The 27,459-nt window shown below is 40.1% G+C and overlaps 1 long non-coding RNA gene across 1 annotated transcript in view; it reads right to left on the bottom strand.

Moving 5' to 3' along the window:
* Window positions 1-7,128: 7,128 nt before the first annotated feature.
* LOC309610958 overlaps window positions 7,129-27,459 on the bottom strand; it is a 53,920-nt gene continuing 33,589 nt past the window's right edge. Inside the window, exon 2 of the long non-coding RNA XR_014234261.1 lies at window positions 7,129-26,098. This is a non-coding gene — a long non-coding RNA (uncharacterized lncRNA). The remainder of the gene's footprint in view (window positions 26,099-27,459) is intronic.

Here is a 27,459-nt window from a genome sequence, read left to right as displayed (position 1 = left end):
GTACCATACTGTCTTGATTACTGTAGCTCTGTAGTATAGTCTGAAGTCCAGGAGCCTGATTTCTCCAGCTCTGTTTTTCTTTCTCAAGATTGCTTTGGCTCTTCGGGGTCTTTTGTGTTTCCATGCAAATTGTGAAATATTTTGTCCTAGTTCTGTGAAAAATGCCACTGGTAGTTTGATAGGGATTGCATTGAATCTGTAGACTGCTTTGGGTAGTATAGTCATTTTCACAATGTTGATTCTTCCAATCCAAGAGAACATGGTATATCTCTCCATCTGCTTGTATCGTCTTTAATTTCTTTTATCAGTGTCTTACAGTTTTCTGCATACAGGTCTTTTGTCTCCTTAGGTAGGTTTATTCCTAGGTATTTTATTCTTTTTGTTGCAATGGTAAATGGGAGTGTTTCCTTAACTTCTCTTTCAGATTTTGCATCATTAGTGTATAGGAATGCAAGAGATTTCTGTGCATTAATTTTGCATCCTGCCACTTTACCAAATTCATTGATTAGCTCTAGTAGTTTTCTGGCAGCATCTTTAGGATTCTCTATGTATAGTATCATGTCATCTGCAAACAGTGACAGCTTTACTTCTTCTTTTCCTATTTGGATTCTTTTCATTTCTTTTTCTTCTCTGATTGCTGTGGCTAAAACTTCCAAAACTATGTTGAATAATAGTGGTGAGAGTGGACAACCTTGTCTTTTTTCTGATCTTAGAGGAAACAGTTTCAGTTTTTCACCACTGAGAACGATGTTGGCTGTGGGTGTGTCATATATGGCTTTTACTATGTTGAGGTAAGTTCTCTTTATGCCTACTTTCTGGAGGGTTTTTATCATAAATGGGTGCTGAATTTTGTCAACAGCTTTTTCTGCATTTATTGAGATGATCATATGGTTTTTCTCCTTCAATTTGTTAATATGGTTTATCACATTGATTGATTTGCATATATTGAAGAATCCTTGCATTCCTGGGATAAACCCCACTTGATCATGGTGTATGATCCTTTTAATCTGCTCTTGGATTCTGTTTGCTAGTATTTTGTTGAGGATTTTTGCATCTATGTTCATCAGTGATATTGGCCTGTAGTTTTCTTTCTTTGTGACATCTTTGTCTGGTTTTGGTATCAGGGTGATGGTGACATTGTAGAATGAGTTTGGGTGTGTTCCTCTCTCTGCTATATTTTGGAAGAGTTTGAGACGGACAGGTGTTAGCTCTTCTCTAAATGTTTGATAGAATTCGCCTGTGAAGCCATCTGGTCCTGTGCTTTTGTTTGCTGGAAGATTTTTACTCACAGTCTCAATTTCAGTGCTTGTGATTGGTTTATATTTTCTATTTCTTCCTGGTTCAGTCTCAGAAGGTTGTGCTTTTCTAAGAATTTGTCCATTTCTTCCAGGTTGTCCATTTTATTGGCATATAGTTGCTTGTAGTAATCTCTCATGATCCTTTGTATTTCTGCAGTGTCAGTTGTTACTTCTCCTTTTTCATTTCTAATTCTGTTGATTTGAGTCTTCTCCCTTTTTTCTTGATGAGTCCGGCTAATGGTTAATCAATTTTGTTTATCTTCTCAAAGAACCAGCTTTTAGTTTTATTGATCTTTGCTATCGTTTCTTTCATTTCTTTTTCACTTATTTCTGATCTGATCTTTATGATTTCTTTCCCTGTGCTAACTTTGGGGTGGTTTTGTTCTTCTTTCTCTATTGCTTTAGGTGTAAGGTTAGGTTGTTTAGTTGAGATTTTTCTTGTTTCCGGAGGTAGGATTGTATTGCTATTAACTTCCCTCTTAGAACTGCTTTTGCTGTGTCCCATAGGTTTTGGGTCATCGTATTTTCATTGTCATTTGTTTCTAGGTATTTTTTAATTTCCTCTTTGATTTCTTCAGTGATATCTTGGTTACATAGTAGCGTATTGTTTAGCCTCCATGTGTTTGTACTTTTTACAGTTTTTTTTCCTGTAATTGACATCTAGTCTCATAGTGTTGTGGTCGGAAAAGATACTTGATACAATCTCAATTTTTTAAAATTTACTGAGGCTTGATTTGTGACCCAAGATGTGATCTATCCTGGAGAATGTTCCATGAGCACTTGAGAAGAAAGTGTATTCTGTTGTTTTTGGATGGAATGTCCTATAAATATCAATTAAGTCCATCTTGTTTAATGTAGCATTTAAAGCTTGTGTTTCCTTATTAATTTTCTGTCTGGATGATCTGTCCATTGGTGAAAGTGGGGTGTTAAAAGTCTCCTATTATGATTGTGCTACTGTCAATTTCCCCTTTTATGGCTGTTAGCATTTGCCTTATGTATTGAGGTACTCCTATGTTGGGTGCATAAATATTTACAATTGTTATATCTTCTTCTTGGATTGATCCCTTGATCATCATGTAGTGTCCTTCTCTGTCTCTTATAATAGTCTTTATTTTAAAGTCTATTTTGTCTGATATGAGAATTGCTACTCCAGCTTTCTTTTGATTTCCATTTGCATGGAATATCTTTTTCCATCCCCTCACTTTCAGTCTGTATGTGTCCCTAGGTCTGAAGTGGGTCTCTTGTAGACAGCATATATATGGGTCTTGTTTTTGTATCCATTCAGCCAGTCTATGTCTTTTGGTTGGAGCATTTAATCCATTTACGCTTAAGGTAGTTATCGATATGTATGTTCCTATTACCATTTTCTTAATTGTTTTGGGTTTGTTATTATAGGTCTTTTCCTTCTCTTGTGTTTCCTGCCTAGAGAAGTTCCTTTAGCATTTGCTGTAAAGCAGGTTTGGTGGTGCTGAATTCTCTTAGCTTTTGCTTGTCTGTAAAGGTTTTAATTTCTCCGTCAAATCTGAATAAGATCCTTGCTGAGTAGAGTAATCTTGGTTGTAGGTTTTTCCCTTTCAACAGTTTAAATGTCCTGCCATTCCCTTCTGTCGTGCAGAGTTTCTGCTGAAAGATCAGCTGTTAACCTTATGGGGATTCCCTTGTATGTTATTTGTTGCGTTTCCCTTGCTGCTTTTAATATTTTTTCTTTGCATTTAATTTTTGATAGTTTGATTAATATGTGTCTTGGTGTGTTTTTCCTTGGATTTATCCTGTATGGGACTCTCTGTGCTTCCTGGACTTGATTGACTATTTCCTTTCCCATATTAGGGAAGTTTTCATCTATAATCTCTTCAAATATTTTCTCAGTCCCTTTCTTTTTCTCTTCTTCTGGGACCCCTATAATTCGAATGTTGGTGCATTTAATGTTGTCCCAGAGTCTCTGAGACTGTCCTCAATTCTTTTCATTCTTTTTTCTTTGTTCTGCTCTGCAGTAGTTATTTCCACTATTTAATCTTCCAGGTCACTTATCCGTTCTTCTGCCTCAGTTATTCTGCTATTGATTCCTTCTAGTGAATTTTTAATTTCATTTATTGTGTTATTCATCTATGCTTGTTTGCTCTTTAGTTCTTCTAGGTCCTTGTTAAATGTTTCTTGTATTTTCTCCATTCTATTTCCAAGATTCTGGATCATCTTTACTATCATTACTCTGAATTCTTTTTCAGGTAGACTGCCTATTTCCTCTTCATTTGTTTGGTCTGGTGGGTTTTTACCTTGCTCCTTCATCTTCTGTGTGTTTCTCTGTCTTCTCATTTTGCTTAACTTACTGTGTTTGGGGTCTCCTTTTTGCAGGCTGCAGGTTTGTAGTTCCCACTGTTTTTGGTGTCTGCCTCCGGTGGCTAAGGTTGGTTCAGTGGGTTATGTAGGCTTCCTGGTGGAGGGGACTGGTGCCTGTGTTCTGGTGGGTGCGGCTGGATCTTGTCTTTCTGAAGGGCAGGACCGCGTCTGCTGGTGTGTTTTGGGGTGTCTGTGACCTTATTATGATTTTAGGCAGCCTCTGTGCTAATGGGTGGGGTTGTGTTCCTGTCTTGCTAGTTGTTTGGCATAGGGTGTCCAGCACTGGAGCTTGCTGGTCATTGAGTGGAGCTGGGTCTTAGCGTTGAGATGGAGTTCTCTGGGAGAGCTTTCGCCATTTGATATTACATGGAGCTGGGAGGTCTCTGGTGGACCACTGTCCTGAACTCGGCTCTCCCACCTCAGAGGCACAGGTCTGACACCCGGCCGGAGCACCAAGACCCTGTCAGCCACACAGCTCAGAAGAAAAGGGAGAAAAAAAGAAAGAAAGAAAAAAAGAAAATAAAATAAAGTTATTAAAATTAAAAATTAAAAATATTAAAAAGTCATAAAAAAAATAAAAAAAGAAAGAAAGAAAGAGAGCAACCAAACCAAAAAACAAATCTACCAATGATAACAAGCACTAAAAACTATACAAAAAAAAAAAACAAAAAGAAAAACGGACAGACAGAACCCTAGGACAAATGATAAAAGCACAGCTATACAGACAAAATCACACAAAGAAGCATACACATACACACTCACAAAAAGAGAAAAAGAAAAAAATAAATCTATATATATCTATATATATATAAAAAAAAGAGCAACCAAATCAATAAACAAATCTACCAATGATAATAAACTCAACTAAGATAAACATAAAACCAGAAACAAATTAGATGCAGAAAGCAAACCCCAAGTCTACAGTTGCTCCCAAAGTCCACTGCCTCTATTTTGGGATGATTCGTTGTCTACTCAGGTATTCCAGAGATGCAGCATACATCAAGTTGATTGTTGAGATTTAATTCGCTGCTCCTGAGGCTGCTGGGAGAGATTTCCCTTTCTCTTCTTTGTTCGCACAGCTCCTGGGGTTCAGCTTTGGATTTGGCCCCGCCTCTGCGTGTAGGTCGCCTTCTGGCATCTGTTCTTCACTCAGACAGGACGGGGTTAAAGGAGCAGCTGATTAAGTGGCTCTGGCTCACTCAGGCCGGCGGGAGGGAGGGGTACGGAATGTGGGGCGAGCCTGCGGCGGCAGAGGCCAACGTGACGTTGCAACAGCCTGAGGCACGCCATGTGTTCTCCCGGGGAAGTTGTCCCTGGATCACGGGACCCTGGCAGTGGCGGGCTGCACAGGCTCCCGGGAGGGGAGGTGTGGAGAGTGACCTGTGCTTCCACACAGGCCTCTTGGTGGCGGCAGCAGCAGCCTTAGCGTTTCATGCCAGTCTCTGGGGTCCGCACTGATAGCCACGGCTTGCGCCCGTCTCTGGAGCTCGTTAAGGCAGTGCTCTGAATCCCCTCTCCTCACACACCCCGAAACAATATTCTCTTGCCTCTTGGGCAGGTCCAGACTTTTTCCGGGACTCCCTCCTGGCTAGCTGTGGCGCACTAGCCCCCTTCAGGCTGTGTTCACACAGCCAACTCCAGTCCTCTCCCTGGGGTCTGACCTCCGAAGCCTCAGCCTCAGCTCCCAGCCCCCACCCGTCCCGGCAGGTGAGTAAACAAGCCTCTCAGGCTGATGAGAGCTGGTCGGCAGCCATCCTCTGTGCGGGAATCTCTCCGCTTTGCCCTCTGCACCCCTGCTGCTGCGCTCTCCTCTGTGGTTCCGAAGCTTCCTCCCCTCTGCACCCAGCCCCCCGCCCGTCTCTGCCGGTGAAGGGGCTTCCTAGTGTGTGGAAACTTTTCCTCCTTCACAGCTCCCTCGCAGAGGTGCAGGTCCCGTCCCTATTCTTTTGTCTCTATTTTTTCTTTTTTCTTTTGCCCTACCCAGGTACGTGGGGAGTTTCTTGCCTTTTGGGGAAGTCTGAGGTCTTCTGCCAGCGTTCAGTAGGTGTTCTGTAGGAGTTGTTCCACATGTAGATGTATTTCTGATGCATTTGTGGGGAGGAAGGTGATCTCCACGTCTTACTCCTCCGTCATCTTGAAGGTCTCCCCTGTGCTATGTGCTTTAAATAAATCAGCCCATTTAATACTCAAAATAATCCTGTGACAAAATTATCATTACTGTTACACATGCAAAGATAGCATTCAATTTAAGATAACATTCATAAAAACGGGAGGTATTATGTCAACCTTAGAAATAAAATAAGCAAGCACCAAGTACCTAAAATTTGGTTTGAATGTCCAATATTTAGGCAGTATACTAAGGAGTATGGCATTTAATTAATCCTCAAAGGATCACGAGAGATCGGTTTATGCCTTATACTATTATTTCCTGGCTCTAACATTAAAAAAAAAAAAGAAAAAAAAATAGAGGCATGCCCCTCTTAAAGAAAGTGGATCATGTGAAAATGTCAAGTTGCTCTCATAGCTGGTCAGAGCTCACTATACTATACAGGCAACTTGTTGCCATGCTGTTGTTTAATATTAGATATCTGAACTACAAGGAAGACTCTTTGAAAACAGTGTTTGGGACAGATGTTTTACTGAGCCCTTCCGAAGTATAAGGAATGCTTTATGTACTACATCAGCCCTATGGGGATATGGTGATAACTCACAGCTCCTGACCTCAAGATTACAATCTAAGTGGGAAAAGAAAACGCACGTAAACAACTCTAAATGAACCAGAAAGACATCTAAAATTCAGTAAAAGGAACAGACAGCTACAGGAGAGGAGGAAGAGACTATTTCCAACTGCAGAGTTCAAATTAGCCTCTTCTGAAGACATGATATTTGAGTTGTTCTTGAAAGATGAGTAGGATCTGGATATGTGGAATCCAACAGGGAGAACATTCACAAGCAAAGGATACAAGAGGAATGATGGCATAATGACAAAGAAGTATGGGATGTGCTAAGTACTTGGAGGTTACTTGGAGCACGGGGACCAGAAAGGAAATAGAGGAAAAGAAGCCTGGTCAGGTTGGTTAGGCTGGGCACAGACAGGCCTTAAAAAAGGGAGAGAGACTAGGAGGGAGTCTAGACAGGAAGAATATCCGAATCATTTTAAGAGGTAGAAGAGAAGTAGAATGGACAGCATTTGGCAGCTGACTTGCTATAGCAGAGCAAGAGAGAAATAGGAGTGAAGCTGGGTAAATAAGAAGGTGGTAGTACAGTAACAAAAATAATAAAAGTGTGGTGCAAAGGAGGAGAAACGAATGCATGCGAGTAGGGACAGGGAAAAGAGTTGCTCTTTATATACTGAGCTTCAAGTGATAGAGAGATATATAAGCAGTGAGATCCACTTTTTTTTTTTTTAAAGGCATCTGAAGAATCACCACTATCTTAACCTGAGTTTTGGCAACTCAGGTTAAGTTTTTTTTTGTTTTGTTTTTTAAATTAATTAATTAATTTATTTATTTATTTTTGGCTGTGTTGGGTCTTCGTTTCTGTGTGAGGGCTTTCTCTAGTTGTGGCAAGCGGGGGCCACTCTTCATCGCGGTGCGCGGGCCTCTCACCATTGTGGCCTCTCTTGTTGCGGAGCACAGGCTCCAGATGCGCAGGCTCAGCAGTTGTGGCTCACGGGCCTAGTTGCTCCGCGGCATGTGGGATCCTCCCAGACCAGGGCTCGAACCCGTGTCCCCTGCATTAGCAGGCAGATTCTCAACCTCTGTGCCACCAGGGAAGCCCCCACTTTTGTTTTATACAACTAAAGTGGGCTGCAAATGTGGGGCTAGAGCTCAGGATTGAGATTTCATTTTAACATACACACATATATGAAAGGTGACTGTAAATCTGCACAGCACTGACCTTCAAAGACTCAGAATAAATATGTGTCAAGGATCAGACACTTTCACTTATATTCTCCTTTAATCCTAATGAGATAATACTTATTTCACAAGATTACTTATCACCATTTCCTGAAATTTTAGTATTTGGCCTATAAATTCTTCCTAGCTAATGAGTTCACTAGTTGTGATTAACATAACTAGTTTATGTTAATCACAATCTGGAATGCAGAAACAAAGGAAACCTCACTAGACTGAGTTTTAAAAGTCTTCAGTTCATAACAGGCAACCAAGCTAGCATGAGAATCTTTCTGTTCATTTTCAGCACAATCACCTGTGCTAACCAATTTCAAGGCAGCTGTGCCATGGTTAATAAGGGGGCCACAGAGTAGTGAGAGGGGCTCAGTGGTCCAGAAGTCTGCTCAGTCATCTCCAACAGGGGTTGTGAGTGGGGTGGTGGGTGAGGATCCTGCCCTCTGAAGCACCCTTTGAGAGACTGTCTGAAAGACAGACAGATGGGCCATGACAGCTTCCACGTGGACACCTAACAGTCAGGAGGTGGGAATCAAAAGAGGACCATGGATGTTGCCTAAGAAGGAGAAGTTAGAAATGTCTACTAAAACAAGGGAAGGCATTTCCTCCCCATTGTCTATGTCTTGATACTTCTTTCTGCAATTTTAAATTCATTCTCCTTTCCTATCACAGTGAATATGGATCAGCTGTTATGAATGGTATGAAAAGCACTAAATGAAGGTTTTGAACTACTCTGGTTTAACCAAAGATAAAAACAACATTTGTGTTTCCCTTTCTGTAATTCTGTATTTCATTAACGAATAATAAAACAAGTGTTCACCTGTGTGCACCGTGGGTAAAATGTGCCAAAAATACACAGTAATAAATCTTCCACACCATCACGTGGAATCTGATGCATCTTATAAAAAAAGTGTAAGCCTCTAATAATTGAAACCTATGTTTCAGAATCACAATACTTTAGAGATGGAAGAGAACCCGTCCACATTTATTTTACAGCTATGGAAAAATGAGGTTCAGGCAGCTTACTTAGCTTGCTGTCTGTAACATTCTCTCCTTGTTTTGAACTTGTATGTTATCACCTTGGTATTACATAACAGCTATTTGTGAACATCTTATTCGCCCCGTGGGACCACAATCTCCTGGAAAATAGGGACCCTGTTCTAACTTTCTTTTAATGATGTCTAACAGAGTGTCCCATGTATATAGAGTGCATAGTAAATGTCTGTGAAATCAGTTACCACTCAGAAAGGAAGGAGGAAAGGAAACTCTCAGCCAAATAACATATTGTTCTAAATAAAGCTCAGAGTGAAAGGTCATTTCTATATTGGCAACCACACTATACCTAATCATCCCCATGATTTACTAAAGGCTCTCTAAGCATGTAGCCCTCACTGAGCACTAGCTCTTGAGTTACCTCTCATTCCACAAATTCTATGAAAGCTCATTCCTTACAATATAATAGATGATCAAGAATTCTTCCAGCAAAGTTCAGAATCTCTAACCTTTAACCCATTCTACTGCCACTCTCAAACAAAACAAAGGAAATGTAACATTTGATAGTCAAAAAAATCTTAAAAGAAAAATGCTCTTCTGGTTTTAAATCCTTAGCTGAAATGAGTATCTCTTTCCTTCTACAATCTTATTCCCTCTTAAGAGATCTTTTCTATGAAGTTGAAAATATCTTGAAAAACAATATCCTTACACCCTACCTAAAAAAGCTTAATGAAAGGAGGAAAATCTGTACGGTCTCTTGAAGTTAGTAATATAGGAAGCTGGAACTATGTATACAAAGCCCCTGCTATTGTAAGATCACGAGAAAACAGCTAGCCTGGGAAAATAAAAGAGAGGTGAACCATTCCTAACATCTTAACAGACACTTCAAGCAACCACTTGTTCTACAAATACCACAGGCCCCCTGGGAATCCTCAGATCTGGTTGCTAGCTTGAACTCAGCAACTTGCCTTGCAAAGGAACTGTTCTCTGCACACACCTGCTGCTCCTCCCATCAAGACGCAGAGTCTGTTTCCCCTCCCCCTCGGACCTTGGTTACCCCTGTGATTGCTCCAACCAACAGACTACTACAGGAGTAAGGCTGTGCCAGTTCTGGGCCTAGGTCAAGAGAGACTCGGCAGCTTCCATTTGTGCCTTCTTGGAGCCCTGAGCTGGCATGTAAAAAAAAAGAGAAGTCCAGGCTCTACTGCTAGAAGCAAGAGGCCACGTGGAGAGAGAGGCCCTGGAGGAGAAGAGACTATACGAGAGGCCGTGGGGAGGAGCACTTCGACACCCTAACAGAAAGCCAGCACCGAGGCTCCAGGCATGCGACGTGAGACCACATTGGATTCTCCAGTCCCAGTAGAGTCCAGCAGATACCACATGGAGCAAAGACAAACAATCCCAACTGAGCCTCGCCCCAACTGCGGATCCACAGACAAATACAAATACGCTATTTCTGAAAGGAGAGAATTTAGAAATGGCAGACAGTGGCTGCCTGTGGTTAGGAATGAGACTGAGAGTGGCAGCTCAGCATGGAGAGGGAGGTGAGTATGGGGTATGCTCATAGAAGGGCAATATGAGGGGTACTTTTAGTGTTAGTCCTGCTCACTACCTTGACTTGGTGGTAGATGCAAACACACACAGGTGATAAAACTGTACAGACCTTAACACACACATGTGCACACACACCCGTGCAAGTAAAATTGGTGAAACCTGAATAAGATCAGTGGATTGTATCAATGCCAATATCCTGTGATATTACACTAGAGTTTTGCAAACCTTACCAGTGGGCAAAGGATACACAGCAACCTCTCCATATTACTTTCTTTTCTTTCTTTTTTTTTTTTTTAACCACTGCATGTGAATCTACAATTATCTCAATTAAATTTAATGTCAATTAAAAATGGTTATTGGGGCTTCCCTGGTGGCGCAGTGGTTGGGAGTCTGCTTGCCAATGCAGGGGACACGGGTTCGAGCCCTGGTCTGAGAAGATCCCACATGCCGCGGAGCAACTAGGCCCGTGAGCCACAACTACTGAGCCTGCGCGTCTGGAGCTTGTGCTCCGCAATAAGAGAGGCCGCGACACTGAGAGGCCCGCGCACCGCGATGAAGAGTGGCCCCTGCACGCCGCAAGTCGAAAGAGCCCTCGCACAGAAACGAAGACCCAATGCAGCCAAAAATAAATAAATTAATTAATTAATTAAAAGAAAAAAAAATTTTTTAAAAATGGTTATTTTAAGCAATGAGATTTTGAGGTAGGCTGTTATACAGTAATAGATAAGTGACACAGAGTAGTAATACTTTAATGTAACTAACAGCTCAGCTTTATAAGAGAAGACTTATTGGGTATATAATTAATGTTAACAATTGCTATTAGTAGTGGTATGGTGCATAATTTTTACCTAGTTTATTTGCATTTGAACAAACAGCTCTCAATTACACACAATAAAGACACCTCCAATGGGCTAGTTAGAGAAAAATGGGAGGAGACAAAAGCCAGACATGAAAATGTTTAATACTGTCAATGACACACTTTCCCACATTTTAACATCTCTGAAAGTGAAGTGTGTTTTACAATTGACAGTATATTTTTTTCTTTTTTAGTGGCACAAAATAATGAGCCATTTTACATTAGCAGTCTAGGTTAGCTGAAATACATTATATTAAAATATGAGCTTTTTAAAGTCCAAATATTTATTTAGCTGCATTTTAAACACAAAACATTTGTGTTTTTTTATAGTTGTTTCCTGTATAAGCCACTATTACCTTGAGTTTTTATTACATATAGTTAAACCTAATCCTAATAAATAAATATGGCCTACAACAGTATTATCCAAAATGTACCTCATGGAAGCTTAGTTTTTCAAAATATCCTTTTCTTGTGGAAGAGTTCCATAGTTCAATTAGTAGGGAAAATACTGTCCTAGCCATTAAAACCTAGATTCCTCAAAGTCTACAAAAGTCACTTCTCTGCCAGCATTGTAAACTCTCAAAAAAGACAAAAACAAATTTATAATTCTTTCTATGGGAACTACATACAACGTTCCTGAAATGTTCCTTAGATGACCTAGATGTTTCTAAATATAATTTTAAATGCCTCACCTTTTCACTGTTTCTATATTCTAGCTGTCATGAAAGTCTTATAACGGCTGATGTATAAACTGACCAATTAGTAGTTTGCTAAGTTTTAGAGAAAGAATGGGAATAAGAATTGGTTAATAATTTAAGACTGACCACAGGCTAGTATTTCAGGCCCTATTACAATTTACACAAGAGGGGACTTCCCTGGTGGCACACTGGTTAAGAATCCGCCTGCCAATGCAGGGGACACGGGTTCGAGCCCTGGTCCGGGAAAGATCCGACATGCCGCAGAGCAACTAAGCCCGCGAGCCACAACTACTGAAGTCCACGCACCTAGAGCTCGTGCACCGCAACAAAAAGTAGCCCCCTCTCGCCGCAACTAGAGAAAAGAAAGCCCGCGTGCAGCAACGAAGACCCAACGCAGCCCAAAACAAAATAAATTAAAAAAAATTTACACAAGAGGCTAGTATTAAAAATTGCTAAGCAACTTAGCAAGGGTCCTCAGACAGTGAGGTGAGGAATTGAACACGGTACCACCATGGTTGCTTTCTCCGAGATAGCAGTAAACAAAACATCATTTATTAATTTAGTGTGAACATTACTAATCATTTTAATCAGATTATTAAAATGTACCCAAGTATATTCTTACATAATCCTAATCTACTCACTCTACAGAGAAATCTGCTTTTGTCACACACAGTTTTTTGCACCTTTATTCCTAGGATAATACCTATGGCTAAGTAGATTTTCATTCCCAATTCTTCACTCCATCCTTATTAGAATTATACACCCGTGTTGTGTGACTTTGCAATCTCCCACTGTGGGAGCAGTATTTTCCTGGCTCCACTGATACTGGGCTTAGCCATATAATTTACTTTGTCTATTAAAACTGGGAGAAAGTTATCAACGTGCTAGTTCCCAGATGAAGCCTTAAGAGACAATGCATGTTTCTACTCACCCTTCTTAAACTCCTGCAAACCTGTATGAGAAGATCATGTAGCCACATGCCCAGGGAGCCACTGCTTCTCAGCCTAGGCTCCAGAATACAAACTCATGAAAGAGAACTGAACCTGGCCAGAAGTTTAAGCCCAGCCTGGCCTAGACTAGAAAAGCCTAGATCAGCAGAACTACACCAACCTGAATACCCATAAATAAAAATAAATGTTGTTGGTTGTAATTCACTGTGAGGTTTTGAGGCTGTTACCCAGCAGGGGGAAAAAAAGGCCAACAGAACTATACAAGGAAAGTTATTAAATTGGATACAATTCACATGATATGCCGAAACTCACCTAATGCTCATCTCATTTTCCTCACTGATGCCCAGAGGGGGATGTTTAAAGCCACCTTACTCAGTATTTTTTTTTTTTAGTTCTTTACAGGAATTTACAAAGTATTTTCACATATAAAACCTTTGAGCCTCACAAATCTCTTATAAGATTGATGGAACAGCGGGTGTTATCCTCATTTTACAGCTAGAACAATTAAAGCTGAGAGAGCCTGTTTTGTCAGCCAGCCCAACCAGTAATGACAAATCTGTTAATAAAATCAGGAAACCGGGGCTTAGACTTGAGGTACCCTAGGATAGGGGGCAATCAGATGGGCTGGTAGGGCAGTGACAAGACCTGGCTGGGCACAATAAAAACTAGGGCCAGGGCCAGGGCCAGGATGTAGATTAGAATTGCAGGTGATCAGGCTCTGAGATTCCGGATCCCAGGCAAGAAAGCAACACAGGTCAGGAAACCTAGAAGGGGCCCTCAGCACAGGTGGAGACCACAGCTGTACTTACGGTCAAGAGCAAGGTGGTAGTTAATACCTAAAAGCCAAATAACACTGTGGTACTCTTTCTACAGTGGGGGTGAACATAGAACTACCACTACAACACAAAAAAAATCAGCACCTAGTCGGTCACTGACATGTAATAACCAAAGTACAACTAGTACTGTGCACCCCATCTTAAGACCGCAATTTACTGTAAATTAGCATTGCTTAATCATTTGTAATCTGCCCACTTCTTTGTCCTGTTACTTATTGAATTAAGTGGAAGGGTCATGTAGAGAAGCTGCTTCAGACAAAACTCAAGTTGCACCAGTCACTAAAAGCCCAACCCTTGTGTCAAACAAGACTATCGTTGAGCAAAAGTAATAAAAACATTCTTCACTGTCTCTTTAGAATTAAATCTCAGACACAGTGATTATGAATACAGCCCACACTTACCACTTAAAACAAAAGAACCAGTTTTGTTTAACAAAGCTATAATATACTTTACCAAACAAATACTTAAGAATAAAAAGGCACAGACATCCAAAGGATCTGCAGGAAAGGCTAGAAAAAGAAAAGGGTTGGTCTTTTTAGGAAAGATGGGCTTTGTGAACTCAGTAGGTTATCAGATACAGACTCAAGTGCAGTGAATACGTACTTATTTTTTCCTATCAGCGCTACAGAAAGAGAGGTGTGACTCTGCAGTGCACCCTTGTTGGTATTTTTCCAGCACACATTCTTCCTTCCTTTCCTAACAGAACACTGACATGGACTGTACCCATTCCCAGCTCTAGCTTATTCCAAATCCTGACCAAAGATAAGCACACAACCCAAGATAGATCAACAGGGCAAATAAGATTCAACTGGGCCCTCTGTTTAAGCCACCAAGGAACTCTAAGAGTGAAGGAACAAGTCTTGCCCGAAGCCAGCGCTACCTGGACTTTTCAGTTATTGTTCTAGAAAAGCCTCATTACTGCTTAAGCCATTGGGCTTTCTATTTTATTATTTGCTTCCAAACATTCAACTGATAAAATTTTTAGAGTTACCAAGGAGCAAATGTGAAATGAGAATTAGAGTACCAAAGTACTATATACATAAGCTATCATTCCAAGAAAGCGGGCAGCTCGAAAAACCCAATGAGCTACTTTGAACTCATCTTTAATTTAAGAGTCTTTCTCTTTAAATAACCAAAGATGGAAAATAGTATAATAATACCCCTAGCCCCAGGGTTAAATTATTTTTTCACTATGTAGATACATCTGATAATTTCATTCAATGGACTAGTCAACAACTATATTACTTAACAATAAGACTATAAAATGGAGCAATTCTATTCCTAGGTATATACTCAAGAGAATTGAAAACACATGTTCACACACAGAAAAAACATGTACATAGATATTCATAATCACTCAAAAGTGGAAACAAAGTCCACCACTGAGGAATGGATAAACAAATTGTGGTATATCCATGTGATGGATAATGTGGGCCATAAAGTGGAATCAAGTACTGACACATGCTACAATGTGGATGAATCCTGAAAACACTATGCTAAGTGAAAGAAGTCAGACACATAAGGCCGCATATTGTATGATTCCAATTACATGACATGTCAGAAGAGGCAAATCAATAGAGACAGAAAGTAGATTAGTGGTTGCTTAGGGCTGGGGTGGGGGATGGGGGATAGGAGAATGGACAGTGATTGTATATACGAGTTTCTTATGGCGGGAATAAAAATAAGATCATGATGATGGCGACACAACTAAAAACCACAGAACTGTGTACTATGAAAGGATGAATTTTATGGTATGTTAATTACATCTCGATAAAGCTGTTATTTTAAAAAAGAAACAATAAAAGCTTTGAATTGTTCATATCTTTATTATTCACTGGTTTTCTCTGCTATGCACTTTTAAGTGAAAAGAATACTTATATGCAAAACATCTGGGTTGTCTCCTTCCTGCAACTCAGTTTTTCATTCTTACAGATTTCTGAAACCTTCATGTTGTAAGAGAATGAAAAATAAAAGGCTAAGTTACATATTTTCCTTAAAAGAGTGAAAAGAGAAAACTGCCTCAGTTTGTTCCTTCATGTGAATTAGGTTAAATTACTTGACTGTATAAGTCAGAAGTTCTGGAATATGAAACAAAATGTGTTAACCAAGCAAGTCCCAGTCTGTGCTTTACACAATTAGCCCAATGTTACAGAAACAACTACCCTTTGTTATCCAAATCTATTCAGTTTCTGAGTTTGGAAAGTGAAAGGTCAGACACAAGAGTGATAACTGAATTTTCCTTCCGTTAGACAGTCTCAGTATCTGACTACCTAGCAATTACAACTTCTTTCTTCAAAGCAAAATAAGCATCAACATAACTTATCTTTCTCCTATTACTACTAATCAATAGCCTGAATCACAGAACTACTGGCTTGCACATTTAAATGTGCACCAGTACTGTTAGGCATTTAAGGCAAAATATGACATAATAACTATTACATTCTAAGCTTCTATCACACCACAATACTAGCTTACTATCTGGAAGAGTAAATCTAAGTATCTGCAGGCTGAATTTATTTTGATCACCAACACAGACTGTCTTGTATCTCTTCTGCTGGACTATCTCTGTACAGATAGAAAATAAAGTGTAGCTATAAGCTGTGATGGCAAACAGAAAAAAAGAGCTCAATTTTTGAAATGATGGGTCAGAAGCACACACAAGAAGTTGATACTTTTTAGGTAGAGTAATAAGAGAAAATAGTCATAAAAGTTCTCTGATGGTCTACATGATTGATAAAAGTCCTCTGATGGTCTACTTGATTGATAAAAGTAATAATGCCAACGGGCACCACAAAGTTAAAGACATCTACAAACAAATATCAGAAACTCGTGTTCCTCAACCTAAGATAGTGGCAGAGCATTACACTACTCTCCAAGTTACAGAGGGTGGGGGGAACCTTACCAATAGCTTAGAAGATGTTCCTATGTAAAAAGGTTCCTGAACAAATTATTTTTCAAAAATACTGGAAAAGAAAAAATACAGTATTAAAGACAGAGCTCTAACAAACATTCAGTTAATGGAAAAAACACCAAGAAGGCATTTTTAAAAATGCAAAACAGGACCTGATCAGTGATCTGGAAGCTGCAGGAGGCAGTACACACATACATACACACACACACACACCTTCCAACTATGCATTTTGCACTATTTCTAGCGTGAAATATATTGAATTACAGCCTCAAACTAGTAGAGTGAGTTCCTTAGCACATCCCCAGGAGTGCAGCTACATGAAGGACCACTGTGCCTGTGCTCCATTCAATAGCATTCACACCACGAGAGTTTACAGTTCTAATCTGTGTCTGGGTCCCCAGGTGGCGGATACACATGTATAAATTATATAGTGATATTTCTGTTGATTTGCATTAGGAACACAGTATATGTTTGCTATCCCTCTTCTCTCTTAGAAAACATAATTACCTGTTGTATCTATTCTTGATATAATCCGTTGTGATTCAAGAGTTGTGTATAATCACTGTCTCCTTCCTCAGGTCTATTCTCTCCTTGACTCCACTGAGAATGCTGGTGTCAAGATCATGAGTGATTCTCAAAACCAGTGTCTCTGTCATTCTTATTTAACTTGATCTCTGAGTAGCATGTTGGTTTCTAGGCCTCCTTCTTGAAACTTTCAACTTTTCGTTTCTCTGATGCCGCAATCCACTGGCTTCCTCCCACCTCAATGGTCATTCCTCCTCAGTCATCTTTGCTGGCTCTTTCTCCTGAAGTCCCCAGGGTACTGTCACCTACAAATTGGCACTTGCCGTTTACCTCTACAAGGATTAAATTATGAGCCGCTGCAGCTGCTGACCTTTAACAACCCCTGAAAGGAGTTCAGGGCAGAGATCATAAATGAGGCCCTCTGTGCTCTGGGAAAAACCCACAGAACAGGTCTTCAAACAGATATTTTCAAGAGACGATTTTACGAGCCCAATTCTTGCATGTCCTCATATCTAGAAAAGCACTAAAATCTTTCATGGTGACATCTGCTCCTCGTGACTACCAGAAAACTACTCCAAAACTATGTGCTTCATTACATGTACTCCACCCTTCACCAAAATTACATATATACTGACCTTCCCCCCTAACTCTTTGGAGCATGGAGCAGTTTCTCAGAGCTATCTGAAATGCTGTCTCCCGGGCTACAGTCCTCATTTTGCTCCAAATAAAACTTAACTCACAACTCTCACGTTGTGCGTTTTTTTTTTTTTTTTTTTTTAAGTCGGCAGTACTAGGTCTTCTCCTCTTCTCAACCTACACAATTGCCCTCATGATTTATAAAGTCCAACAGTTTTAAATAGTACCTGCTCTCTACTGCTTAATCCTAAATCTATACCCATAGACCTGGCCTCTCCTGGGAACTCCTGAGTTCAAATTAGCAATATTCAATTGCTAATTTGAGATCTCCAGTTGGCTATCTAATAATAGGTATCTTGAGCTTTAAATGGACAAAACAGAAACTCTTGATTTTTCCCAAAAAGCTGCTCTTCCCCCCGTTTTACCATATCAGTAAAGACACCAGCCATCCTGGTACTCAGGTCAAAATCTACAACACAAGTAAATCAACCGTACCTCCAAAACCTATCCCAAATCCTGCCAGTTCAATCTCCAATGTAAGCATCCTAATTCAAGTCACCACCATCTCTACCCTAAACTACTGCAATGGCCTCCAAACTGGTCTTACTTCCATTCTTTATGCTTGTGTTAAAATCCTCCAATGGCATCCCACTGTACCAATAAAATCCTAGCTCCTGTCTGCCTATCTGACATCAAACTTACCCTTATTCCCTAAAAACATCCCCTCCCTCACCCCATGCTATACACAAACACTTTCAGCCTCAGCGACCATATTTCTGTTTTGAATACCCAACTCATTTCCACCGTAGGACTAGGCCCTCTGCTTAGAATATGCTGCCTCTGATCTTTGTATGGCTGGCTCTTGTTAATAAGACATCAGCTTAAATGTCACCTTCTCAGACAGGCACTTCCTGCCCACCCAATTTCAGGGCCATCCCAATCACTATATATCATTCTCTATTCATTCTCTGCTTAGAATTCCTTCCTGGTACCTTCTTTACTTGTTTACTGCTCCCCATGAGCCAGTAAGCTCCACTAGAGCAGGGGCTTTGACATCTTGGTCACTGCTGTATCCCTACCACCTACAACAGTGCCTGGCACATAACTGGAGTTCAGTAAATATTTTACATGACTGAAAAACTGAAAAGTAGGGCCACACTAAGGGGACTGATAAAATAATTTTATAATTTCATAACGCCATTTGCAGCAACACAGATGGACCTAGCGATTGTCATACTGAGTGAAGTTAAGTCAGACAGAGAGAGACTAATATCATATATCGCTTATATGTGGAATCTAAAAAAAACAGTACAAATGAACTTATTTACAGAACAGAAATAGAGTCACAGATGTAGAAAACAAACTTATGGTTACTAGGGGGGAAAGCGAAGGGGGTCGGGGATAAGCTGGGAAAGTGGGATTGACATATACACACTACTATATATAAAATAGATAACTAATAAGGGTCTACTATACAGCATAAGGAACTCTTCTCAATACTCTGTAATGACCTATATAGGAATATAATCTAAAAAAGAGTGGATATATGAATGTGTTAACTGATACACTTTGCTGTACAGCAGAAACTAATGCAACATTGTAAATCAACTATACTCTAATAAAAATTAAAAAACAAAAACAAAAAAATAAAGCGTTTGAAACGAAAAAATTTCTCATTTCATAAATTCATTTCAAACGCATGCACAGTATGGCACATTTGTTTAGTGTGTCACTTAATTTTATCAATGGTATATGTCAAGCTCTTCAAATAGATTTTTAATTATAGTAAAAGCAAAATTTTACTGTTTTGGGACTTCCCTGGTGGCTCAGTGGTTAAGAATCCGCCTGCCAATGCAGGGATCGAACACAGGTTCGATCCCTGGTCCGGGAAGATCCTACATGCCACGGAGCAACTAAGCTCGTGTGCCACAACTACTGAAGCCCACGCGCCTAGAGCCCGAGCTCTGCAACGAGAAGCCCCCGCTTGCCGCAACTAGAGAAAGCCTGCGCGCAGCAATGAAGACCCAACACAGCCAAAAACAAATAAATAAATAATAAATTTATTTTTTAAAAAAATTTACTGTTTTAAGATGAAATATCCTAGTTTCTGGTTTACTCACACAGCTGCTATTTCACTTTAAAGTAGTTGTGTGAGAATCCTAAAGCCTGAACACATTTTATCCTATAAAGGCTTTGGAGAGTAAAATAGTGAGCCAGGGCTGTTTTGCTTATTTAGTGTATGCTACTTAAGACCAAAAAGAAAAACAAGTTTTAAAACTGGAGTTTTAAAAAAAAAGAGAAACAAGTTTTAAAATTGGAGTTTTAAAAAACTTGCAGCAGGGACTTCCCTGGTGGTGCAGTGGTTAAGACTCCGCAATCCCAGTGCAGGGTGCTGGGGTTCGATCCCTGGTGCGGGAACTAGATCCCATACGCATGCCGCAACTAAGAGTTCGTGTGCCACAACTAAGGAGCTCACAAGCCACAACTAAAGAGCCCGCCGGCTGCAACTAAGACCCGATGCAACCAAATAAATAAGTAAATATTTTTTAAAAATCCTTGCAGCAAATTAGGTAAAATACAGTAGGTTTTCAAGACAAATAACCAATTTTTTTTTTTAATTAAAAAAAAATGGCTTGGAGAAAGCTGGCAAAACAGAAAGGAAGTAGTAGAGTTTTGAGCATTTAGTTGAGCCATTTATAAGGCTTCTAAACCAGCTTCACAGAAGCTCTTGGAATGGATTTCATATTTTTGTTTGCCAGACAGAGGGCAGGATTAGAAAACCCACGAGAGTTCACGGGGGTGGAAGTGTGGAGGCTTTTCTCAGGCTTTCATATGGGTATTTATATTGTGACAGCAAACTCTGTGGTTAAGCTTGTGCAGTAATTAAGCAGTGTGTTTATAACTTAAATCTCAATGGACTTTTCTAAGACTTCCCCTCAGGCTCAGGAAGAAGTGAAATAGGATTCTGACTTATAAACACAAATAAATGGAAGTTTTAGGTCACTGAACACCCACACCAACAGCCTCAAGCTTCCTATGCACAGAACCAAACATCAGGCAAAAGGAGAGTCAAACAAACAAAGGAGATCCTCCACCAAAAAAAAAAAAAAAAAAAAAAAAAAAAAAAATGTAACACTGATTTCAACACTAACAAGAGAGAAAGAAAACAAGAAAAATGGGGGGGGGGGAAACTAATTTAGTCTCTCTGGGGAGGCTGGAAATACAGATTAGGTTTATTTTTAAAGTAGCCATTTGAACCGGCTTTTAAACTAATTTAAAAAATAATGCCAATGTTCATAATTAATGTTCCATAGCAGAGCACTGGTTTTCCTGTTCTTCTGTACCTAAATACCATAATCAGCTTGGGTGTGTACTCCTACTTTATAAATGCCACAGTGAATATGAACCAGTGTTCACCTGAACTGCTCAGATAAAGGGGAAAACCTCTATTTGGACAGAGTCATTTTTATAAGCAGTTGAATGTCTGGTGACAGAAAAGGAGAAGTAAGGCATTATGCAACAAAACAAAACTAGTCTTGTTCACCAACACTGGAGTGGGATGAGAAGGTGGTATATGTGTACAAGAGTAGATTCTGACCTAGACTATAAACCACCTCCTGATGAAAAGAGCAGCCAGGATCCATTCGAGGGAAGGAACAATTAAAGAACAGAGAAACTCAAGGCTGTTCTAGTTGGCACTGTAAGCAAAGCTGTACTTGCAATGTCTAACCTCATTTTCTCCAATGGCTTCTTTCTAATATACCAGGATCAGGACGTAAATCTCAAGGAAAGTCTCAGAAAACAGGCCAAACCACAGCCACTGGATCCTAAAATCCTGGAGCGGGCTGAGGACTACAGGGATGCGTATGGGTCTAGAATTATTGTCATACTCACAGAGCCTCAAATTAATTTCTCTCAACAGGAGGGCCGCAAGGAAGGTGGGACATGAGCACTGCTACTTTTTGTCCAGTCCGAATGACTGAGAATAGTGGTGCCATTGAGAGAATGGCAAGAGTTTATTTTAACTAATTTACCTGCCCCCACTCCCCCCACCCAAGTGAGCTAGCTTAACAAGTATTATTTTAGAATTGTTATACTACTTTAATCATCTGCATATCTCACATACAGATTAGTTGTGGAATTAATCTATATATTTAAGATAAAAGGAAGCCAAATTTATAATTTTTTTTTTAAATATACTTTTTTTTTATTATTATTAATTTATTTATTTTTGGCTGTGTTGGGTCTTCGTTTCTATGAGGGCTTTCTCTAGTTGCGGCAAGCGGGGGCCACTCTTCATCGCGGTGCGCGGGCCTCTCACTATCGTGGCCTCTCTTGTTGCGGAGCACAGGCTCCAGACGCGCAGGCTCAGTAGTTGTGGCGCACGGGCCTAGTTGCTCCGCGGCATGTGGGATCCTCCCAGACCAGGGCCCGAACCCGTGTCCTCTACATTGGCAGGCAGATTCTCAACCACTGCGCCGCCAGGGAAGCCCCCTATAATTTTTATAACTACTTTTTAATGGTTTCATTTCCAAAAGTCAAACTTTAACCCAGAAGGCGACAAAGGGAAAGGCTAGGTTTTTCACAGGTATTTTAAAATACTGCTCTTGTAGCATATCTTATTATATCTAAAGAATAAGGAAATAATGAAGAAAGTAGGCAAACAGGAAAAGAATTCAGAAAAAAATCTGCATATAAACTATTCTTTATTACCTCTGTGATGTAACACCAATGACAAAAAAAAAGCACGCTAGAGATGATCTGTATGACATTCAATTATTTACTTATTTACTTATTTATTTATTTGTTTTTAACCATCTTTCGGGGCCCAGGATGTAATGCAAACTTGATTAGTGTATGTAAATATTTTTATATTAATGACAGTAGAATTAAACTTACATATACACCCCCCCCAATACTCTCCCTTCCCTCTAACAAAGTTACCAGAGATGGGATCATCAACTCTAAAAAGCTTTCTTGTATATCAAACCATCTAAGTCAGTTTTCTAAAGGTAAAAAAATTCATGTAATTTGTACCAACTTCTACAAAGTTGTAGCCAACTGGCAGAACATTTCCTAAACTATTGTTTAAGTAGCTACTAATGGATTAATGGGCCACCACAGAGGCAGATGAAATGGGTGATCTGTTTACAACAGCAACTGTTTAAAAAATCATGAGTTTTACTTAGAAAATCAAAACTGCTCTAAAAAACAGAGACCAACATATTCTGTGTGATTTTTGCATGTGGCATCTGAGAATATCTCCAAGAAAATATCTGGCTTTGTCCCAGGCATGCTAGTTAGCTATGACTAATACATGTGGTCTATACCTTTTAGGACTGGGCACATCCTATTCAGCTGAGATTCCTGAAAACAACTCTGGGTTATAGGCTCCTAATCTTCTCACACATACCCTCCCCCTAGAGTTTTCATGTCCTCAAGCCTCACCACTTCTTTATGATAGCTGTTGCTTTATAAATCCATAACTCTAGTGTAAAATATTTTCATTGGAAAAGTTAAGACTGAAAAAATGTGGACAAGGATTCAGTAAAAATAACCATTCCTAACAGTGTAACAGATACATTTAGGCAGACGCTGGTCAGATGCTTCCCTCAGCTGAATCATCAGGCCATGGAAAACCCCAAGTTTGCACTCAGAGAGGTTCTGAAATACTACCCTCTGGTGTGCAAACTTAAAGTATATTAAGCTTGGAGAAACTGTTCTAAACTAAGTTGCTGGACCAGGCTAGATTTGGAAATATGATGGATGATCAGTAAAGGATCAGCTCCAGAAGCTACCAAGGGAACTCAGTTCCTAGAACCTTTTCCATTAAATTAAGCCTTCTGGAGACACTCTTTATCTCAGATGTACCAGAGGCTAATGAGTCCTCCCCACTGCCCCCTTCAAATCTAATTACTTACTCAGTCTCTAGAGCCATCCGAGTGTTAAGGCCAAATGAAATCACCAACATGCCCACACCATGGAAGTTTATGCCACAGTGCAGGGAAGTCTAAAAAGCCAACTGCTGCTATTCCAGACTTCACACTATGAAAAAGAATGTTGAATAATGAACTAATGGTTTCTTAAAGAAAATTTCCCCTTTTCAACTTGAGTAATACCCTATTTTAGTTTTCTATTACTCCTGTAACAAACTACCACAAACTAAGTGACTTAAAACAACACAAATTTATTCTAGAGGTCATAAACCTACAACGAGCCTTACGGGGCTAAAAATCAAGGTGCTGGCAGGGCTGGTTCCTTCTGGAGGCTCTGAGGGGAAAATTAGTTTCCTTGCCTCTTCAGCTTCTAGAGGCCTGCCTGTACGCTTTAGGTCACCTACTCTGCATCACATCACTCCAACCTCTTGCTTCCATCATCAAATCTTCTACTATGCACTCTGATCTCCTGCCTCCCTTTTCTAAGGACCCTTGTGATTATACTGGGCCCACCTGGATAATCCAGGCTAATTCTCCCATCCCAAGATCCTTAACTTAATCACATCTGCAAAGTCTCTTTTTACAATATTCACAAGTAACAGGAATTAGGATATGGACATCTTTGAGGGGCCATTATTCAGCCTACCACACACCTGTATAGAGATTTTAAATTCTATAAAGCATATTTATCTACAATATCTCATTTAAACCTCATGCAGTATTATCATTACTTTTTTATTAATGATCAAGTAGGTCTAGAAAAGTTAATTTCTCGGGCATCATAAAGTTAGCCAAAGAACTAAAACTCAAAACCAGAACCACATACTGCCTTCTCCTCCACAGTGCTGTTTATAATTCCCTGGCCTTTCTCCCTTGTTTTTTTCTTGGACAACTTAACACACTGAAAGTCCAAAATTCAAGTCACCAAAAAAATTTAGACCACACCAGAGGTTCCTAAACCTTCTCAGGTCACTGCTCTCTTAGAATGTAGGTCACTTTCTCATAGCACGCTCTAGGCCAAAAGGAATGCCTAATAGTCTGTTAGGTCCAAACTTAATAAGCATTTATGGCCTAACAACTTAACTTCGCACCTTTTGGGTACTCCACAACTTCTCAACTTCTGATTCTAATAACTTATGAAGTAGACTTTCCCAGTAGAAGAGCTTCCAGATAGCACAATAAATGAACAGAAATAACACAGATTAATGGTATTTTTCAACCACACAACTAGAAACTGGCAAACATATATAAACCAATTTTTATCAAGTAAATCATAGGTCCCTGCTATTTAGCATTATGACTTAAAAGTTTTATTTTCTTTTTTTATAAATTTTTTTTTAAAATTTATTTTTGGCTGCATTGGGTCTTTGTTTCTGTGCCCGGGCTTTCTCTAGTTGTGGCGAGTGGGGGCTACTCTTCGTTGCAGCGCGCGGGCTTCTCATTGAGGTGGCTCCTCTTGTTGCTGAGCACAGGCTCTAGGTGCGTGGGCTTCAGTAGTTGTGGCACGTGGGCATAGTTGCTCCGTGGCATGTGGGATCTTCCCGGACGAGGGCTTGAACCTGCGTTCCTTGCATTGGCAGGCGGATTCTTAACCACTGCGCCACGAGCAAACCCCAAAGCTTTATTTTCAAAAAAATTTATTGGTCTCAAGTAAAATAATACTTGCTTCAGAAATGCGCTGTCTTCTTTCTGGCAGTAAAACCACCTTACTCTTTTTCATACATGGAGAAAATATGTCACTCCTCCAAGGAGTGGAGTGTACCTGAAGCCCAAGAGCCACACCAGGATGGAATCATTGTCAGATACTGTGCCTATCCACCACATAGATGTCCCTGGAAGGCAGCTGAGAGAATTCCAGTCTTAAGAGTGAGTGGAATTCTGAAAGGCCCAAAGGGTGACCCATGATTAATGTAAGCCAGCACTGTCTAACAGAACTTTCTGTGATGATGAAAACATTCTATATCTGCATTGTCCAATAAGTCAGCACTAGAAAAGTGGTGAGCGCAACTGAGGACCTGAAACTGTAATTTCATTTATTTTTTATTTTTTAAATAAAGGCAAGCATAATTATTTTTATTTTATTTATTTTTGGCTGTGTTGGGTCTTCGTTTCTGTGCGAGGGCTTTCTATAGTTGCGGCAAGCGGGGGCCACTCTTCATCGCGGTGCGCGGGCCTCTCACTATTGTGGCCTCTCTTGTTGCGGAGCACAGGCTCCAGACGCGCAGGCTCAGTAGTTGTGGCTCACGGGCCTAGTTGCTCCGCGGCATGTGGGATCTTCCCAGACCAGGGCTCGAACCCGTGTCCCCTGCATTAGCAGGCAGATTCTCAACCACTGCGCCACCAGGGAAGCCCTGTAATTTTATTTTAATGAATTTAAATGTAAATAGCCATGTGCAGCTAGTGGCTACCTTATTGGACAGCACAGATCTAAGAAAATCCTGGGGATTCCAGTCCCCTTGGCAGTGATCTGGCTTAGGCGTTTGATGCAGTTCTGACCAATGAGATAAGGGGAAAAGATTTCTCTTGTATTGGGAAAAAAAAAAAAAAAAAGGACACACACACAAGGCAGAGAAGTTTCTTTTTTCTGCCTCTGGATGTGGTCTTGAGATGTAATATGTAGGAAATGCTGCAGCCATCTTGCAAATAGTAGAGCAGCAAACCTACAGATGAGACAAATACGCTGAAGAGAGCAGAACAGAAGAATGCAAAGAACACGACCCCTTGAAACTATCAATGAGCTAGCTGCCTGACCACTGTCGAAGAGATAACATTTTAATCTATTTATTTAAGATATTTTAGATATTTTCATTTATTCAGATATTTCCTAAGCACTGACTAGAGATACAGCAATAAGCCTCACAGATAAAAATTCCTGTCCATAAGAATTAAACAAATTCTTACTGTTTAAGTCAGCCAAATCAGAATTTTTTGGTTAACCATAGCTGAAGATATACTAATTCACAAGAGACACAAAGTAAAAGCAGATGAAGTAAACTGTCCTCCTTGGAGCAGTAGTGAAATAAACCTAGGTATTTAAAGATCAGATACTGATGTCAATTCCAAAGAGAGTAATTCTAGAACAAATATATCCTAAATAATGGATCATAAGTACTTTGCTAAAAATCATTTGTTAGCAAATATTAAGGCCAGACTACTAAGGAACATAAATAAATAAATATGGTTAACAGTAAACTAACCACCTGTACACTACCATCCAAGGACTCATTTAAAGTTATCACTATTAAGATGTAGGTACAGGGCTTCCCTGATGGCGCAGTGGTTAAGAATCCACCTGCCAATGCAGGGGACACGTGTTCGAGCCCTGGGCCGGGAAGATCCCACATGCCACAGAGCAGCTAAGCCCATGCGCCACAACTACTGAGCCTGCGCTCTAGAGCCCACGAGCCACAACTACTGAAGCCCGTGTGCCTAGAGCACATGCTCTGCAACAAGAGAAGCCACCGCAGTGAGAAGCCCGCGCACCAAAACAAAGAGTAGCCCCCACTAGCCGCAACTAGAGAAAGACTGCACAGCTACGAAGACCCAGCGCAGCCAAAAATAAATTTATTTAAAAAAAAAAAGATGTAGGTACAAACAGAAAAATTTTCTAACTTACTTTCTCCTCCATTCAACTCCCTCTCTACCGTTTTCCAAAGTGAAATAATTTAAATCTGTTTGGTACCCCTAATGGATCAAGTTAAGTGTACCACACTAGAGCTTTTCCACCATATTGTGTTAAACAGACTACATGCACATTTGAAATTAAAAAACAAAACCAGAACACTATTGTCCTCAATTTTTGCCACTTTCCTGCTTAAAAAAAAAAAAATTAAAGAAATTTAATTATGGGACAGGATTCTAGAATGATGGCAGCAGCCAGGGCACAGTTGTTTTTGAATCCTCCTGAATTCTCCCATAAAAAACACATGGAGCAATCTGGATAGCAAAACTGAAAGCCTGCATTTACAACAATACTAAGAGATAAGGTATCTCATGAAACCCAGAATACAAGTGGGTGGAG

This window comes from Balaenoptera borealis, assembly GCF_965194805.1.
Source record: "Balaenoptera borealis genome assembly, chromosome: 14".
NCBI lineage: Eukaryota > Metazoa > Chordata > Mammalia > Artiodactyla > Balaenopteridae > Balaenoptera > Balaenoptera borealis.
This window is presented reverse-complemented; position numbering and strand designations above follow the sequence as displayed.